The sequence below is a fragment of the Bos indicus x Bos taurus genome, chromosome 4, assembly GCF_003369695.1.
Source record: "Bos indicus x Bos taurus breed Angus x Brahman F1 hybrid chromosome 4, Bos_hybrid_MaternalHap_v2.0, whole genome shotgun sequence".
Classification (NCBI taxonomy): domain Eukaryota; kingdom Metazoa; phylum Chordata; class Mammalia; order Artiodactyla; family Bovidae; genus Bos; species Bos indicus x Bos taurus.
The window spans coordinates 45,037,945-45,058,442 of NC_040079.1; positions in this window are offsets into that span (position 1 = coordinate 45,037,945).

Consider the following 20,498-nt stretch of genomic DNA (forward strand, 5'->3'; position numbering starts at 1 on the left):
GCCATTGCCTTCTCCCACATTAACTGACTACAGAAGATTTGGAAACCAAACAAGATGAACCATGTATCCTTAATCAAGTTCAGCTGGTGGCAAACAGGAAGCTGAGACAGAATTCAGGACCAAAGTGGTGCTCAGTAAGGGAAGTGGCAGCCTCCAGAACCACCCAGCCATCCTGCTCTGGCTTTTAGAAGACGTCTGAATGACTGTGCCGACCAGGAACCTAGGAGCCCAGTGTATTTCCGATGAGCAGCTGCTGTGGCCAAGTACCCCTGGTGGACCATCACCTGCCCTCTGACTGTAAAGAATTCCTAAAGCTGGGAAGTGTCAAGGGCACACACTGGCTTGGATGGTCTTGGCTTCAGCTGGAGCCCTGGCCTCAACCACATGGCCTTGAACATGACAGAGAATAATAGGCCACCACTTAGAGTTGGGGGTGCACAGTGGAGTAAGGATCAACTCAGGCCAGAGGCCACATATGACGCATCATAGTCAAACGCTGAAAAGGTTTTCTTTGGAACTCCTTTGCCCTCAGGATTCTGTGTCTGGTTGGGGAAAAGGATCAGCAGCCAGAAGATGACAAGGAAAAAAGGTAAGTACTACTCTGCAGGTGCCTAGAAAGTATCTATGACAGCTTAGAGGAGGGAGAAGGTGGAAGAAGAAAAAGGGCTTGGAAAAGATAGCTTTACAAGAGAAGAAAAGCAGAACAGAGCTGGTCAGTGAAAGAGACCCCTCATCAAGGAATCAGGGGCCCCCAGAAACAGTGCCTCTGGCGGCTCTGTACTGCCAACATTGGTTCACTGTCTCCTTGAGTCTTAACTACAATCTGACTATCAGGGCTGTTTAAAATAGGAGAGCATCCAAGCTCAAGATTTTCCTGTGAAATACACTAACTGCTAAAAAGAAGCCCAGGCACAGGATCGTAAGAAATTGCAGAGCAGGGGAGTGATAAGGGCATTGTCAGTTGGAAAATCTATAACAATTATAATAGAAAATACACAGAAGTTTAAAAAAATACATAATTTTTCATATAATGAAGTGAGGCTAAGGGAAGCGGAAAAATTGCATCTTCAACCAAAAACGCATTTCATAGGTGATTATGTTTTTTTCTGCATAGAATTCCATTCACTTATTTTTGCGTCACTGGCATCATTTGGCTCTATGATATTTGGACATCATCTGTGGTTTCTTTTAATATTTACCTCCCCCCCCCTCCCCGCCCAAATAAACCAGGAAGATAAAATCTTACAGCTTTTAAAAAGCTGGACACAGCTGTTTGCAGTTCTGATGGTCACAAGTCCCGTGGAGGGAACTACAGCTCTGCCGCTGCTCTGTGACGTGGTGCGGGCTCGCGTGGGGACCCCATGCCCTGCACCTGGGCCACCCCCTTTCTGGTATGGCCGAGCACTCCTGGGGCCTGGGACCTGAGTCTCCTCCTGCCCAGACAGGAAGCCGAGAGCCAGATCTGGCCTTTGCCCACACTTTCCTGGGGTCAGACGCCCAGGAGCGTTCCCCTGGTGACCCCCACAAGGGCAGTACTGCACATCCATGTCCGTGGACAGTGATGGCCTTTGCCTCACCTCTGGCGCCCTTACTCCTTCTTTAATCCAGCCACCACCTACTGGGGGCAGGAACCTGGCTGGAGGGACAGGACGGAGCAGTAGTCAAATTGAATGATGCACTGGTCTCAAGCAATGCAGAGTCCAACAGGGTCAGGCTGCCAGACACAAAGAAGTAGGAGGAAGTGAAAAGTAGACTCAAAGGACCATTTAGGGGCAGGGTTCATAAAGAGGTACATGACTCAGGTCTCAAAGGTGGGCACAGAGAAGGTGAGCAGGTGGAGGGCACGCAGCCACGTTCCCTGGAAGCCGTGGAGGATCGGGCGGTGTGGGGCGGGCGGGGACGGGGGTTGTTGGTGGGGAGGGGAATGCAGACCACTCAGAACACCGAGCTCACATGTTGTTTCCACTGCACCTCCTGCCTGACCAGGCCTCTGGAGGAGCAGAGTACACGGACCATTTACAAAAAGGTACCAACTTGCAGCTGGGCCTGGCTCCACCCACACCTAGGTTAAGTCATCCTGACCCTGTCCATGAGCCTGCTTCTCCTTCCTTCTCTGCTGGGGGTGATCCAGACGGGCACTATGGAGAGCTGGCCTTCCAAAGGGCCAGCTGCCCCCAGTAAACTAGACAACAGGCAGCCACAGACATCAGATGAGATTTGGGGCACAGACTGAGGTCTGTCTTAATTCAGGCTGAGCCCACAGAGATGAGAGGCCAGGCCTTAAGTCACTGTGGACAGGGTCCTTCCCCAAGCCCTTTACACAGATTTGGGCACACACTCAATGACCAGCCCCCACCAGTTTCACATTCCCACGTTCTGCCCAAGTTCATGCCCAGCCTGGCATGTGTGGTGGTAGGGTCTTGCCTCAACAGAGTTGAGAAACACTTTGGGGATATTTAGAAGGATGTGTGTCACTCATGAGATGGAAGCAACAAGTCAGTGGGCTCTTACTATTCCTATGACCCAGTTTGCAGCCCAGACAGGGCCTCAGTGTGGTTGGAGATCTGCTGATGTCAGTGGTTTCCAGCCCTTCCTACCCAGCACAGGACCTGGGGAGCCTGACAGTACTGATGTCCTGGGTCAGGGTGATGACGGAGGAAGCAGGTGGGCCTTCAGCTTGCTCATCAGGTTTTAAAACCTCCTGGGAAGTTTTCCCATGTGGCCAAGGTAGACACCCATTGTGAGACCTCACTATAGATCAGAGGGGCCCAGGCCAGGCCTCTGCAGGCAGCCCAAGGGGCCAGGGGTGGACCTACCCACCTCCAGACCCCAGCATCCAGAAAAACACGTCAAAGTCAAACAAAACACTGGGTCTCCATCCAAACCACAGATGTGTTGGGGTCAAATCACTCTCTGAATTCAGGGTCAGGTATCTACTCTCAGGCCAGGGGGCCTCCAAACAGCTGGCCCTGAGATGCTGGTGCCTCTCAGCCCTGGCCACACAGAGACGACCTGGGCCTGTGGGACCTGAACGTCTGGGCAGTCTCCATAGAGCAGCAGGCCTCCTCTACGGAAGGAGAGGGTCCCTTGGACAGAGCCCCTGGATGGGAGAAGGGCTGCTGTGGGTTATGTGTGGTCACACAGTGGCCAGCATCAAAACTTTTCAGCCACCATAGCGTGTGGACCAGCTCACAGTGGTGGGAGGGAATCCTGAAGGCAAGTACAGTGAGTACCACGTCCCAGGAGACAAGACTGAGAACTGAGGTCTGAGTCAAAATGTCTTCAGTACCAAAAGCCACATCACACATATCGACAGACAGTGCCACCGGTCACAACTTCATGAGGCAGACACTGTGGCCCCTCATGAGAGGTCGTTTATTTGTTTTTTAAAGCACAGTTCAGGACTTACCTGGTGGTACAGTTGATAAGAATCTGCCTGTCAGTGCCGGCGACACGGGTACGATCCCTGGTCTGGGAAAGATTTTACATGCTGCAGAGCGACTCAGCCTGTGTGCCGCAAATGCTGAGCCCACGCTCTAGAGACCATGAGCTACTACTAAAGCTCTTGAGCTCTAGGGCCCAGGAGCCACAGCTACTGAGCCTGTGTGGTGCAACAACTGAAGGCCTTGCACCTAGAGCCTGTGCTCCACAGCAAGAGAAGCCACCACAATGAGAAGCCCGTGCACCACAACGAAGAGTAGCCCCCGCTCACGCAACTAGAGGAAAGCCCACTTGCAAAAATGAAGACCTAGAGCAACCAAAATAATAATAACAATAAAACAATGAAGTACAATTCAGAAAAAAAAAAAAGAGAGATTGTGTGGCTTTCAGGTTCCAAGGCTGGGAACAAGAAGGACTGTAGAGGAAAACTCAGGAAGCGGAAGGGATATTGTGCAGCCTGAATGCAGGGCTGGGGATCAGGACCCCTCTTCCCTCCCATGCACACAGCTCATGGCTCACAGCCTGGTACCGGGAGTAGGGAGTGTGATGCTCCAGGCCCAGGGCAACCCTGCCCAGTGTCTTTTTGGCTGAGTAACTGGATGTGCGTTCATGCCCCAGGGTCCTCATTATGAACTGGCTCTCAGTAACACACTGTCCATCACAGGACTTGTGAGGAGCTGGCTCCTCTCAGATGTTAGTGGTAACTGGGCTTGAGGCTGAGCCAGGGAGGAAGCCCCTCTGGCTGGGTGCAATCCCAAGGGCCTCTGCTGAAAGGGATTTTAGAAATGACTTTTACAATAGTAGCCCATTGGCTGTTGAGGGAAACTGAGCTTCCTGCAGGCACTGCACAGGGGAGAAGTGTTGTGGTCATTCTAACATTGTAACTTCTGCTGGCCTTTGTCTCAACCCTAACTTGCATCACTTTACAACCATATTTTCGTGATGGTCCCTTTCCAGGCACCCATTCCTTTGACACAGACAAGTGAAAAATGAAATCTATTCCTCATTCCCTAATGATTAACATCAATATAAAATGCAAGGGGCTTCCCTGGTGGCTCAATGGTAAAGAATCCTCCTGTCAATGCAGGAGACAACGGTTTGATCCCCAGTGTGGGAAGATCCCACATACAGTGGAGTAGCGAGGCCCATGTGCCACCACTACTGAGACTGAGCTCTGGAGCCTGGGAGCTGCAACTACTGAGCCCATGTGCTGCAATTACTAAAGTCCTTGCACCCTAGAGCCTGTGCTCCACAACAGAGAAGCCACCGCAATGAGAAGCCCGGGTACCGCAACTAGAGAGCAGCTTTTGCTTCCACAACTTGAGAAAAAGTCTGTGCAGCAACGAAGACCCAGCACAGCCTAAAGAAATAGATAAGTAAATTATTTTTTAAAATGCAAGGAATTACATTTAAAATCAGGTCTGAGACAATCAAAATATTCTTCTTGTTAAACATAACTGCTATAAACAGCCCAGTGATGATGGGCAAGTCCTACATACTTGGTCTCCTCACATACTGCATCTCAGCTCTTTTATCTAATCTCCACTGGGAGCAGGGCTTCACATCAGAGGAATACAGGAAGGATGAGAATGGCTAGAAAGGGCGGCGCTCTAAAATATCTACCAAGTGCATTGGAAATTGCCAGGAAACATTGCTCAGGGAATCCTGATTTCAATTATGTTCATAAACTTCATAGCAGCTAAACTACAAACGCCCCATCTTGGCTAAATTAACATCTTCAAAGTAAGTCCTTTAAAGGAAACATAAAAAGATCATCTTTACATAACACAAGAACTAAAATATTTGAGGTTAATGGGTCCCAAAATAGATAATACTGCATATATCAACAGAAACACCAAAGCACATTTGCTCTTTAAAATGCTTCTACTTCAATTTCAGTGACTAAGGGTGCCAAATATATAACCTGATAATTCTGAAAAATACAAAAGGAAAAAACGTTTCCTCCCAGTAATGGAATTCTCTAGGCCAGAATACTGGAATGGGTAGCCTTTCCCTTCTCTAGGGGATCTTTCCAACCCAGGGATTGAACCCAGGTCTCCTGCGTTGCAGACGGATTCTTTACCAGCTGAGCCACAAGGAAGCCCCTCAATAATTATTGCAGAAGTTCTATTTTAAACTGATTAACTTAATGTTCGGAAGATTTCTCCAATAGTGGTGATATTAGTGTGAAATAGTTACCCTCATTAAGACTGGCTGCCCTGAAATTTCTGGAGGGCATTTTAGGAGCAGTGTGGTAATCTGTAACTAAAACCATAAGTATATTTTATTCTTCTTGGCCCAATATTCCAAATACCAAGAATTTATCCTCAGGAAATATTTCAAGAGGGAATAGTTTAGAAGTAGCAGAATACACATTGTAGTTATTTTCTGCCAGAGGAAAAGAGATAATCATTTGTAGCAGGGGTTGGCAGACTTTGTCCCATGTGCCAAATTGGCCCTCTGACTGTTTCAGTAAATAAAATTTTATTGGCACAAAGCCATGCTCATTCATATGTACATTGTCTCTGGCACTGTTTCTGTGCTGTAATGTAAAACTGAGCCTTTCTGACATAGACCATATGGCTCACAAAGCTGAAAAACATTTACTATCTTACCTATTTGCAGTATTGATGTTTTAAAATCCCAAATTATGATATTGCTCTCTGTTCATAAAATTATTCATTTATATCCCTCTGTAAACCTTAAATTTAATCTTAGGCATTTTATATTTTTCTTACTATTGTGATTAAAGTACTTTAAAAAAATGTTATTCCTTGCTGATAATGGCTGTACTGGAAAAGCTTTTGATCTTCAAATATTTATATTGTAACCAACCACCCTCTGAAATCTCTTACTTGGTTAATTAATTTTACTTGTTTCTCTAATATGTTTCATATAGACGATCATATTATCTGGAAGTATTAGGATATTTTGTACCCTCCCTTCAATATTTGTCTTCCTTTATTCTTGTATTACTGAGTCAGCTGTTATTTCTTGGACAGTGTTAGATATTCATAGGGACGATGAGCATAATTCCATTCATTCTGAAATAGCCTTCATCTAGTTCCTTAGACTTCAGGAGCCATAAGTTAGCCCTAAAAACCCCAGTTACAAAGTTTATATTTCCCTAAAAAAAATTCCTTCTCAATTAATCCACTCTCAAAGAAAACAACTGCCGGCTGAGAGCAGCTGAGATGTTCATGCTCTTACAGAATAGCGTATCTGGCTTAGAAGAAACCATGACTTCTTCCTGCTCCTGAGTCACTCTATTTTGGACTGAAATACTTAAAAACTTTTTTTTCTTTCCAGGCACTTCAAGACAGGGATGAGGGATACAAGCTTCAAAAGCTAAAGAAACCAAATAAAATTCTGTTCAAATAAGAAGTACCGATTGCCGGGAGAAATATCAATAACCTCAGATATGCAGATGACACCACCCTTATGGCAGAAAGTGAAGAGGAACTAAAAAGCCTCTTGATGAAAGTGAAAGTGGAGAGTGAAAAAGTTGGCTTAAAGCTCAACATTCAGAAAACGAAGATCATGGCATCTGGTCCCATCACTTCATGGGAAATAGACGGGGAAACAGTGGAAACAGTGTTAGACTTTATTTCTTTGGTCTCCAAAATCACTGCAGATGGTGACTGCAGCCATGAAATTAAAAGACGCTTACTCCTTGGAAGGAAAGTTTTGACCAACCTAGATAGCACATTCAAAAGCAGAGACATTACTTTGCCAACAAAGGTCCATCTAGTCAAGGCTATGGTTTTTCCTGTGGTCATGTATGGATGTGCGAGTTGGACTGTGAAGAAAGCTGAGCGCCAAAGAATTGATGCTTTTGAACTGTGGTGTTGGAGAAGACTCTTGAGAGTCCCTTGGACTGCAAGGAGATCCAACCAGTCCATTCTGAAGGAGATCAGCCCTGGGATTTCTTTGGAAGGAATGGTGCTAAAGCTGAAACTCCAGTACTTTGGCCACCTCATGCAAAGAGTTGACTCACTGAAAAAGACTCTGATGCTGGGAGGGATTGGGGGCAAGAGGAGAAGGGGACGACAGAGGATGAGATGGCTGGATGGCATCACTGACTTGATGGACGTGAGTCTGAGTGAACTCCGGGAGTTGGTGATGGACAGGGAGGCCTGGCGTGCTGCGATTCATGGGGTTGTGAAGAGTCGGACACAACTGAGCGACTGAACTGAACTGACTGACTATCTGAAGTACAGATGGTGAGACAGACATGGATTCTGTGTGCCTCCTATAAGCTCTGTGATGCTGGGCAAAGCTTCTGAGTCACAGTTTTCTCGACTATAAAATGGGAAGTAATACTGGAATTCTAGAGTTGTGAGAATGAGGACTACCTCAACATGTGGATAAGAGATACGGGACAAGTCCTCACAAAGAAAAAATTGTACTAACCACACTGTTCTCAACATTTTGAGATTTGTTCCTTTTGGGTGCTCAGAACACAACTTTTCTATAAACACAAGATCTGAGTGAGAAGAGGAAGGGTGGGGAGGAGATGGCTGAGAAGGAGGGGTGGCTCCAGCCCACCTTTCTGTCCGTAGGTCCCTGACTTCATGTTTACCCTCCCGCCCGTGGAGCCTAGGCTCCCGGCAATGCTCAGGGCACCAGGTCCCCTTTTCCCAACTACCAGGCCTTCTCTGATCTTCATTGCTGCTCACAAGGCCTTGAACTTGCTGTGAACTTGACAGCGATTGCCCTTCTCCCCAGTGGCTGGATTGCTGTAAATAATCAGGATGATGATAATGAAAAGAATTGCGCAGGATGCGGCAGGAGTCCAGCCAGACTCCCAGACTCGCTAGGGAATGAGGGCTGTCATGTCCAGGGCACTGCTCTATGTACTTAGTGTTAATAAATCACAATAATTAAATACTGGCCCCAGTAACCTGAAATTCTTTTCTTTCATTTGGTGCAGCGTTTATGGAAAGATGAAGACGAGTGCTGACGGTCCTTGTTATCCACATGGAGTGCTAGGGCTGGTGCAGGATTTGGCCAGCTGCAGCCTTCCCAAGGCTTCCCCTGCAGACCTGGCCCCCAACTGGACTGTGAGCTTGTACACTTCTCCTCCCTGTGCACAGATGATAACAGTGACTAGGATGCAGACCTGAGGGAAGCGCTAGGGCTACTGGAGACAGAGTGCCCGGAGCTGGGACTCTGGAGAAATAATGGCTAATACGCATTTGTCTGAGCTGGGTCAGCACCATGCTGAGCTCTCCACGGGCACTGCCTCAGTTAGTCTTCCCCACCTCCCTTTGGTGCATGAGGAACCTGAGGCTTGGAACCTGGCCATGAATGTAGTCTTCACCGGCATATGTATTAGTCAGGCTGAGCTGGGTTCTACTGTGTTAACAAACATCTCCCAAACCTCAGTAGCTTCACACTGTGAAAGTTTATTTTTCATGCATGCAATATCTTGTGTGGCCCTGTGATTTTACCAGGTTGCTGTCCCTGAGCGGAGACCCAGCCCTGCAAGGTGCTCCTGTGTCCTGGCTCAGCCGTCTCCTGAGGAGATCACCTTTGCCTTCCCAGCAGGGCAGAATGTATGTGAAGATCTTCCACACACATATTTATTTAAAAATCCCAACCCTTCCTTCCTACCCCTAACTTTGGTCTAGTGACAAAGGGAGCCTGTTAGCCTATGAGAACAATGGAGTCCAGGTCCAGATCTGCCCAGGGTTTACTTCAGAATGTGCGGAGGAAGGATAAAGAAGTAAATGTCAGAAAGGAGAATACGAGGTGCCAACCCAGGGCGTCAGGTAAACCACAGAGGGCTCTGGGGGAGTCCCTGAACATGACCCCAGAATCTGACATTGTCCAGACGCTCCAGCTCTGAGGCTCCCACTGGGAAGAAGAAAGTGCAGGGAGGATGGCCGTTCTTCAGGCAGGCAGCAAGCTCACTACCTCAGTGATGCTCATGGGTACCAGGTAGCCCTCTCTCAGTGCTGCCAGGACACCCTCCTGCCCACAGACTACCTGAAACAATGAAGCAAAATGAAATTTAAGAACAAATTTGCCCGTGAAGGAGCCCTAAACCCTGAGTGTCCCAGGGCCTGACACCTTAATGTCACTGTGGGGACACATTTGCTTCAGACTGGAGAGTGTGATGACTAATTTTATGGATGGTGGTACCCAGATAGTTGATCAAACATGATTCTAGATGCTGCTATCAAAGCATTTTTACATCAGTAGATTTTGAGTAAAGTAGATCGTCCTCTTAAAGGGGGTTGTCTCATCCCATCAGTTGAAGGGCTTAAGAGAAAAAGACTGAGATCCTGTGAGCAAAGGGAATTCTGCCTCCAGGCAGCCTTTGACTTGAACGGCACATCAACACTTCCCTGTGTCTCTAGCCTGCTGGCCTGCCCTGCAGATTTTAGACTCACCTCCCTTCTCCTCCATACTCCATGACTATGTGAACCAGGTCCCCCAAATTCCCTCATCTCTCTCCATCTTTCTCTCTCTCTCTTTATATACACACACACACATATATCCTACTGATTCTATTTCTCTAGAGAAATCCTGACAGCCCAGTTGATAGTTTGCTGCGTTGACACAGAACTGTTTTTGTTTGATTGGAAAATCATTATTAGGAAGCCCCCATGGGTCAAAGATTCTTTCTCTGACTTGCTCAGCAGAGGGGAAGGCTCCCCTTTCTGCCCATTTCCACCAGGGATGTCCACTCGACCCTGCCTAGATGATGAATCTGCTTATAAATTTGCCTTCAATCAGCAAAACACACTTTATCCAGGAGTAGAGCCAGGGACCCATGACTGTCCAATTCTCATCAGAAGCTCGTCTGCTATGAAAACCAAGTGTGGGAATTCATAGGGGACAGCCTGAGAGTCTGTTCCTCCTGAACCATCTTTACTTCAAGTGTAGATTAATCCAGAGCAGGGAAGCCTGTATTTCACAAGCAGTGATTTGGCTCCTTGTAGAACATTTACCTTTGCTGAATCACCTGTGGGCATTACAAGTGGATTTGAGACATGGCAACAACAATACTCAAGAGTCAAATAAAAAGAGAGTGTTGAATACCCTTAGAAGAAGAAACACGGAGAGGCGATCTTACTCTTCGTCATGTGAGGACATGATGAGAAGATGTGTGCATGCATGCTAAGTCACTTCAGTTGTGTCCGACCGACTCTTTTTGACCCAGGAACGGTAGCCCACCAGGCTCCTCTGTCCATGGGATTCTCCAGGCAAGAATACTGGAGCGGGTTGCCATTTCCTTCTCCAGGGAATCTTCCCAACCCAGGGATTGAACCTGCATCTCTTACGTCTCTTGCATTGGCAGGCGAATTCTTTACGACTAGCACCACCTGGGAAGCTCTCTGCAAATCAGGCAGAGGGGGTCTCCCCAGGATCAACCCTGCTGGCACCATGATCTTGGACTTCTAGTCTCCAGAGCTGTGTAAACATCTGTTGCTTTAGAAAAAAGTGTCAAGGCACAGACGGTGTCACTCATTGGTTAAGAGGATGGTGCCATACAAATCCTGGTGTCCTCTGGTGCATGACTTAACTGTGTCTCTGCCTCAGATTTCTCACCTGTAAAGAGGCAGTCCTACCACTTCCTAGGCCTGTTGAGATGATCAGATGAGATGAAGAAGGTAAAATACCAAGCCCCATAGAATCAGAGGCCCTCAGTGCAGGTTAGTGCGGAGGTCAGGGACCCCACTGGGCACCTGAAGAAGCGGAGGATGGAGCGAGTCAAACAAGGAGGTTGGTACTTTCTAACCAGACTGGCCGGCACCAGAGCTGCTCCCCAGTTCTGGTTTTGTTTTGTTTTTTTTTTCCCAGAGAACCCTGCTGCTCTCTCGTAAAGCCAACACAGGGCTTCCAAGCAGGGGTTTGTTCTTTCGTGCACAATTTAACATCCAGTCAGGCGCATCCGCAGCCCTGAGCCAAATGAAGGCATTCTGGCCGGATGGTGAAGGGCTAAGCCAATTACTCTGCACAGTGCTGTTCTGGTCTGGAAAGATGTAATGACCCCCTATTAGCATGTGTTAGCCAGTAGCAAACAGGATTTGAAATTAGGAATTCTTGATCGAAAGCCTGACCACTTTTGAACTCTCCACAACCTGGTAAATTCTTAAATGTCCTATTAGAAGGAAATTAAAGCTCTGCTGGACTGCATATAGAGTAGCAATAGGAAATCTTATTACAAAAGTGTAAGGAGATTTCACATTTCCTCAATATTCAGAATAAGCAAGCAATATCAACTTATTTGACATTAAACACAGAAGCCAGATTTCTACTGCTTTTGTAATGAACCTGTTTTTCTGTTCTTACTGCAGCAAATGTCACTCATTTCTGAAGAGGTTGACTATAACTTGCCATAATGTCCTAAAATGGGACAAACATGCAGGGATAAAGATAGGCAGAGTCAACAGTTCTCTGGTATGAATATCCTTTGTGTTCCTTTCTTCTACTATTTCTCTATATGGCTGCCTGTCTTTCCTTCTACACATGCCCTTAGTGGTAAAGTTTATTGTGGAAAACACTTATTTTTCAAAAGCTCTTTGCATTAAAGAATTATTGTAAGGCCCCATGAGTTACACTGGAAATTTGCTCTTGGAAACAGTGCGAGAGGAAGAGAGCTGAAAAGGAGGAACCACCAAAGAAGTCAGATCATAGCTATGTCTGAACCTGCATACCTCCCGGGGCACACGGCAGGATTTCTGCATGATGTAGCCCAGGTGTTGTTAGAGGCAGGATGTGCAGTAAAAAGGTGTGAGACCTCCCCTACTGTCTCCCTTTTAGCACTGCAGATATTTTTCAGATTCTATTCACGCATCAGTCAGAGGGGATTCTCTTTTGTTCTGATAGATTACAGGTTGGAAATTTCAGTTTCCTGAGCTATTATTGCTTTTTCAGGAATATCTTTGGATGGGAATAATAAAGATGATTTGGGTATTGCCATCTAGAGTCTATCTGAACCTGAAAATTCCTATTTCCCTTTCTGAGTGACAAATTGACACAGGACATATTGCAGTTACATCGTGTGATATAACTGCAGACTATAAAAGCAGCTGAAAGCCTCTTCTATGATGGTTTTCTGGAAAAAATAGAGAGATGTGGGCCAGGGGCTGAGTATACCCTACCTCACCTACTTCTGATTAGGAAACCAAACACAGCTGGGGGCATGAATCTTGATCTTGGGACTTTTTCTTTTCCTCATTAATTTTTGGTTGTTCTTTAACAATTCGTTACACATTTTATTATGTATGATGTGGGCCACATAGGTAATTTTGTTTGAGTTCCAGACTACCCACTGTTGTAGTTTATCCTTTAAATCTCACACATAATTTAGAAAACGCAAGAGAAAAAGTCTTTTGCATTTACCTATATTTTTACTCTTTCCATTATTCTTTCTTACTTCATGAAATTCCATTATGTTTCCTCTTATTTTTTTCTTTTCTGTTTAGAGAACTTCCTTTAGCCATAATTATAAGGTAGATCTGTTGTTGATAAAGTCTCTTAGTTTTCCATCATTTTCTGGGTCGATATTTCCTTCTTTCAACACTTCAAAAATATTGTGCCACTTTTTTTCTGGTCTCCGTAGTTTGTGGTAAGAAATCTGCTCATTTGAGCCGCTTTTCCCTGCCTTTTTCATTTCTTTCAGGTGTGTTCATTGAAGCATTTCTATGATGGCTGCTTTTAAATGTTTGGGTTTTTTTTTTGTCTTGCTAATTCATCTTGCTTTTTCCAAGTCCTTTGACTTTTAAGAGTGAACTTTTGTTTTTGTTTCTGTGTGCACCCATCTCCTTCAGCTCCCAGTGTAGGATATCTGAAGCAAGAAGAAAGCTCAGGGAACACAGCACCAGGTCATGCCTCTGGCCCTGAGGTCTCTAGTTGGTCTACTTTCAGCATCTTCTTATTGTGTTTTATATATGATTCTGATATATATATATAACTTATATATGATTTTCTGTGTTTAGCAGAAAAAAATAGAAAATTTTTTTCTACTTTGTGTGTCTACTTTATCTTTCCAGAAAATGAATTCTCCTGGTGTGTGTGTGTGTGTGTGTGTGTGTGTGTGTGTGTGTGTGCTGAGGCTTTAGTCCCTGGATGAGCTCTGAGAGAAGCATGCAGTTGGACACATGGCACAAAAGTGAGCATGACAGAAGACTCAGACTAAACATTTCTCAAGAAGCCATGCACTTGTTTCCAAGTAATGAACTGAAATTTAATCAGATCATTAAACAATTGAACTGTAGTAGTAAAAAAAGGAGGAAGAGGCATAAGAGATATTAACATGAAAAAAGAAACTTAATTCTGAGCTAAATAGGAGTGAAAGGATTGCTTATAGGTATGGTGATCTGAGAGTGAAGCAATGCTTTGACTGTCAGGCTGAGACCAGGGTTGCTTTCTTCCAGACTTTTGGGGATGTCCACTCAAGCCAAGCCCAAGGACACATGGAATGGTTTTATAGCACAGGATCCAGAAATTCTTGACTAATGCAGGAAGTAGTGCTTATGTGCTGAGAGAATCAAACAGCATATGCAAGTATAAAAGTAGTGAAAAAATCAAATCCTATAGGGCTTTCTCTTAAAAAGTAAGCTTAGTTTGAAAGTGATAATTGATATTAATACAACACTTTGTAGACAATGACTTCAAAGCACTCTACATATATTCTTTCACTAATTCCAATTCTTTCACTCTCCATTGCTTTGTAAACCTCCTCTCCCTCTATCCGCCCACCCCCCACATGAACATACATGTATGCACATATACACACAAACACATACACAAACCTACCATTAACACAGTGAACATATTAAAAGTAAAACAAGAACCAGTCAAGAGAAATATGAGGCTATAAAACAAAATCAAATACCTAGATGCATTAAGAAATTTTAGCTTAACATGTTCTCTCCAAATGTTAAAGTCAACAAAGAGATCTGATTCCTTTCCTGAGGAAGAAGGGCTTTTTAAAGACATTTTATAAAGGAGTTGTTTATGATTAGAAGATCCAGATGTGCTCATGTCTTTTAATAATGTTTTTAAAAAGATTAAAAATGACTGCTAAAATGCAGGACGCATAATTTTCTGTTTATGTGGTTGTAGCTATTTATGATACTAGAAATGTTTCAGTTCTCAAAGTTGGGCTAAATGAGAAGTTTTACAGAAGAAATTTTTGAGTTTTGGGAGACTGGGCAACCTAGGACTTTATGCTATTTTCAAAACACTACTAACCCCAGACTGACCAAAGTTTATTGCAGTTCCACGCATTTCATTATCAAGCGTCTTATCTTTAGAGTTTAAATTTTAGCTTAAAAATTGTATTTTAATAAACAGAAAAACACACCAGTCATGAGTATACTGTTTGAAGCATTGTCACAGACTGTATGTAAACACACGTATAACCATCATCACTCAGCACCCCAGAGTCCTCTCGTGGCTCCTACCTCTTGTTATGCTCTCTCCTACTTCCAGGGCTAACCATTACCCTGAATCCAGTGACGTTAATGAGTTCTGCTTGTCGTCGTAGTTTGTATAATGGGATTCATGCACTACGTGTGCCTTTGGCCAGGCTTCTCTGGGTTGATCTCACGTCTGCGAGACTCATCTACATCACTGCACATAGCAGCAATCCATTCATTTCATCACTTGATGTACCATTTATGAATATACCATATTCTGCCTGTTTTGCGGCTAATGGTAGTTTTCTTTTTCTTCATTTTTGGGTGTAACAAATGAAGCCAATGTCAGCATTTGTATGTGTACTTTCTGATGTACAGATGCTTGCATTTCTGTTGGTCTTTCACCTGGGAATAAATTTTCTGGGCTCAGGTATGTGCCATATTCAGATTTAGTAGGTATTACACAAGAGTTATCCAAAGTGGTTATGACAACTTTCATCAGCCATATACAGGACCTTTGCCTGTCTCACATTTGGCATTGCTATGGTTTTCTCTTCCCTTAGAGCCATATCCACTTCATTTCACAAAGATGGGACCAGGGTGAAGGTGCTTATCTTTCTACAGATTAGAATATGATTATCCCACTTGAGTAAACAGAGGATTTCTGCACCCTCATTCTCCTCAACATTCATCTATTTATGATACACAATATTTCATCATTCCAAAATGAAAATTTAGGCACATTAGTAGTGATTCATTTCATTTTTTCCCCATGCCCTAACAACCACTTATCTACTTACTGTCTCTGTGAAATTGCCTATTCTGAATTTTTAATATAAGTGGAATAATACAGGATATGGTCCTTTGTATCTGGCTTCGCTCACTTAGCATGATGTTCTCAAGGCTCACTGATGGTGTAGCAAGTGGTAGTCCCTCGTTCCTTTTCACGGCTGCATAATATTTGATTGCAATGATGGGCCACAATTTGTTTTCCATTCTTCAACTGATGGGCATTTGGGTTGATTCCATTTTTGGGCTATAATGGGTAATCCTGCTAAACATGTGTACATGTTTCTGGGTGAGCATATGTTTTTAGTTCTCTTGGGTGCATACCTCAGAGTAGAATTGCTAGGTCATATGGTCGTTCCATATTTAACATTTTGAGGAACTACCAGACTGTTTTCCACAGTGGCTGTCGTGCTTTACAATCCCATCAGCAATACACAAGTCTTCCCTCTCTCTACAGTCTTGCCAACACTTGTTATTGTCTTTTTGTTACTATAATTATCGTAGCCATTTGAGTGGGTGCACTTATTTTTGCAAACAAATTTTTCCAGGTAGATTTTCATAAACTCAGAGTTAAGGCCAGTTTCTTTCTTTTATTTTCCTGCAGGGAGATAGCTTTAACCAATCTTTTTTTTAAAACAGAAATATTCCCAGCTAAAAGCCTTGATTTGCTACTAGCATGACTGTCAGACTTACACCAACTTTGAAGTTGATTCTTATAATAGTAGTAGGATGATGATAAGAGCTTTTCTGTTGCCCTGAAACTGACAGCTAGTCCCTAAATCTTGGAACCAAGAGGAACTGAGTACTTTACATTCTAGGGAGAAGCCCAGCCAAATGTGGGGTTGTGGGGACCAGCTCAGGGGCAAAGAGTCTGCCTGCCAGTGCAGTAGACATGGGTTTGATCCCTGATCCAGGAGGACCCCACATGCCTCAGAGCAACTGGGCCCATGTACCACAACTATTGAGCCTGTGTTCTGTTGCCCAGGAGCTACAACTACTGAAGCCCATGCACCCTAGAGCCTGTGCTCCATGACAAGAGAAGACACTGTTTTGAGAAACATGCACACCACAACTAGAGAGCAGCCCCCACTCTCTGCAACTAGAGAAAAGCCTGAGCAGCAACGAGGACAAAGCACAGACAAAGATAAATAAATAAACTGCTTTTTAAAAGTTTGCCTAACAGAGTCTACTATACGCAGTCATCACCTCTACCCATCCAACCCAGACCTGTGTAGAAATGCCCACCCATGTTCTCCCTCTGGATCAAGAAGGCACCCCAATCACACCCTGTTTTCTACCTCTTCATGAGCAATGAAATCTGAATATTTCCAAGTTTTTTCCTCATGTTCTAATTTTAATATTTTGGTCATCTGTTCCATTTCTTTGTTTGGCAGCCTCTCACCATTCACAGAGATTTCCTCCAGTCCCTGCAAGTGGGTCTCCCAGTGTGTTAGAGAGTATTTCATCATCCTCTCATCAGCACAGGCCCACCCTAGTCTGTTTTGCCAATGGCCCTGGTGCCCCTGGAGCAACAATGGCACCCAAGCCCTGCGCCTTCTCAGCCATTGGCAGCTGTGCCAAGAGGGGCTTGCAGCTGTTTCCACAAACCAGGTGGAAAGTGAAAGTGGAAGTATTAGTTGCTCAGTTGTGTCTAACTCTTTGCGACTCCATGGACTGTAGCCCATCAGGCTGCTCTGTCCATGGAATTCTCCAGGCAAGAATACTGGAGTGGGTTGCCATTTGCTCCTCCAGGGGATCTTCCTGACCCAGGGATTGAACCCAGGTCTCTGGCATTCCAGGCAGATTCTTTACCATCTGAGCCACCAGGGGAGCCCAAACCAGGTGGGGCTCCTAATAAAGACATCTCCTGTAGGGAAGCTTGTACACGAAGGACCACTGGCTTCCAAGCTCTTGCTCTGGGAAAAAACACCCTAAGTGGGAACCAACCTGCTCCTGCAATGTCAGCTCTCCTCCTGGCCTCCAGCTCTGGAGGCTCCTCTCAGATTACTACCCAGAGGCTTCTGTGCTGGTTATAATGTTCCTACCCTGCAGAGGATGCTGCTTTGGGTTGAATCATGTCCTCCCAAAGATACAGTGATATTGACAAATAAGTTTATGGAAATAAATTAGTTAGCACCCCATGTACCTATGATGCAGTTTCTGCAGTTTCAGTTCAGTTCAGTCGCTCAGTCGTGTCCGATTCTTTGTGACTCCATGAACCGCAGCACGCCAGGCCTCCCTGTCCATCACCAACTGCTGGAGTCTACCCAAACCCATGTCCCTTGAGTCAGTGATACCATCCAACCGTCTCATCCTCTGTCGTCCCCTTCTCCTCCTGCCCTCAATCCCTCCCAGCATCAGAGTCTTTTCCAATGAGTCAACTCTTCGCATGAGGTGGCCAAAGTACTGGAGTTTCAGCTTCAAAATCACTCCTTCCAATAAATATTCAGGACTGATTTCCTTTAGGATGGACTGGTTAGATCTCCTTGCAGTCCAAGGGACTCTCAAGAGTCTTCTCCAACACCACAGTTCAAAAGTATCAATTCTTCAGTGCTCAGCTTTCTTTATAGTCCAACTCTCACATCCATATATAACCATCCACAGTTCAATATCAAAAGTACATGCTTGAACTATTCTTAATGTTTCTGCAGTTTTACAACTGACCTTAACAATGTGAGGAATTCAGCTTTATGAATGGGTGCTAATCGGTAACGGAGATCATTTAGTAATGGGCTGCTTGATTAAGTAAAAAAGGAGGCATTGGCCTGAGATGCAATGCCAGCAACCCAAAAATCTAAACTGTAAATGCCTCGAAGTTATGAATCAAAATGTTAGCAACAGAGAACCACACACGGCCACCTGGGCTTCAAGCTGCAGCCATCAGTCAGGTTCTTGCTGTGTTTCCCCTTTCTCTCCATTCGGCTCCCCCACCACTTTCCAATTCAAATTGGTTTTTGCTTAGACTCTTAAAAATGTTAACATGTCTCATCTTCTCCTGTCAGAGATGTGAACATTGAGTAGGTCCAAGGGAAGGAGCTCTGAGTCCCACGTCTGCCCAAGCTATGGCAGCCACACTCTCCCTCGTGCAAGGGAGGGTGGCTGGGCTGGAGACAGAGAGCTTTGTCACCTGTCGCCTCAGCTCTGGGCATCTGAATGGTGACAGAGGACTATGTACACAGGACACTTAGCGGCAAAAGAAACATCCGGCCTTACGCCTTCCCCTGGACTTGGCTCCCCGCCATGTCTCCCTGAGGGCCCAGGACACTGGCTGACCAGTGAGCAGGATGCAGAGGAAGCTGACAGTCACAGACCCTGCTAGCCAGCCTTGCTGGGTGGGAAGCTCTCCCACGCCTGCATGGTCAGAAGGCAGAGCTGGGTTGTGGCGCATGTGAAGACAAGGCCAACCTGTCCAGGGGCAAGTCATTTGTGTCTTGTGAGCTTCTAGATTATTTCTAGTACATCCTGTTCATGTTTTGCTGTTTTGGTATAAGGCAACTCTATCTTTCTGAATATAGCATAGCATGAATTAATCATCTCATTTCTGATATAAATAACTGGTTATTTTCAGTACATCTTAAACACAGTCCTAAGTGCTTTGCTACGGTCCTCCCACTCAATCCCACTAACAGCTCAACCTGCAGACAAGGAAAGCAAGGCCCACCCAGGTTGCCGAGGCCCAGACTTCACTATAGGATCACACAGACCACGGTGGATATAGCTCCAGTGTTTTCCTATTAAGAGACTTTTGTGGAAGGGTATTTCCAGTGTGAGCTACATCAGTTAGAATGACAATTTACTGCTATTAACAGAGGCCAGAAAATATTTAGACAAGGTAAGAGTTTATTTTCTTCTTTTTCATAGAATCAGTCTAGGGGCAGGGCGTCCAAAGAAGCCATGTGATTCAGTGCTTGGGGTCCTTTGCTCTCTCTCTGCTTTCTGTCCACAGGGGCTGGCTCCCCGTTTACTGGAATCTCATGGGTCAAGATGGCTGCTGGAGGCCCAGCCCTCAAATCCACATTCCAGCCCAAAAGCAGGAGGAAGGAAAAATAGGCTAAAGGACCTGGCGCCAAGCTCTGTCCACGTCTTAAGAAGCTATTCCAGAAACTTCTCCCGGCAAATTCCCCTAGTATCGCACGGTCAGAGCTGTGTGGCACAGTTGGCTGTTAGGGCAGCAGCTCTCCTTGCCACCTCTCCTCCACTTAACACAGAAATTCTGCTCCTATGGAAAAAGGGACAGTACAGGGCTTCCTTGGTGACTCAGTGGTGAAGAATCCACTGGGTTCAATCCCTGATCTGGGAATATCCCATGTGCCATGGAGCAACGAAGACTCTGCATCACAATTATTGAGCTTGTGCTCTAGAACCCAGGAGCAGAACTGCTGAAGCCCACACGCCCTAGAGCCTGTGCTCTGAAACAAGAGAAGCCGCCACAATGAGAACCCCACAGTACTGCAGCTAGAGAGTTGCCCCTGCTCTCTGCAACTGGAGAAAGCCTGCACACAGCAACAAAGACCCAGCAGAGCCAAAAATAAATTAATTAACTAAATTATATAAGAAAAAAAAAGGACAGTACACATACGGAAGATGGAAGGCAACCTGTGTCTTGGTTCCCTGTGTCATTTATATTTGGTGGCTTCTGTGTGCTGTGTTTCTATTTGCTTGTTTCTGATTAAAGCACACAGTGCCTTTATAGGTAAGGTCCCAGGTTTGGAGATTAGGATGTGGACATCTTTGGGGACCATTATTCTGCTGACTGCAGAGATGTTGAGGGGCTTTCCCCCAATTTCTCCTGAGCCCCTGCTTCACTGCACCAGTGCAGCCACTTTAAATAACGTCCCCAGCAGGACCTATCAGACTCGGGCTGTGTTCGGGGGTTGGGGGTGCTGTGAG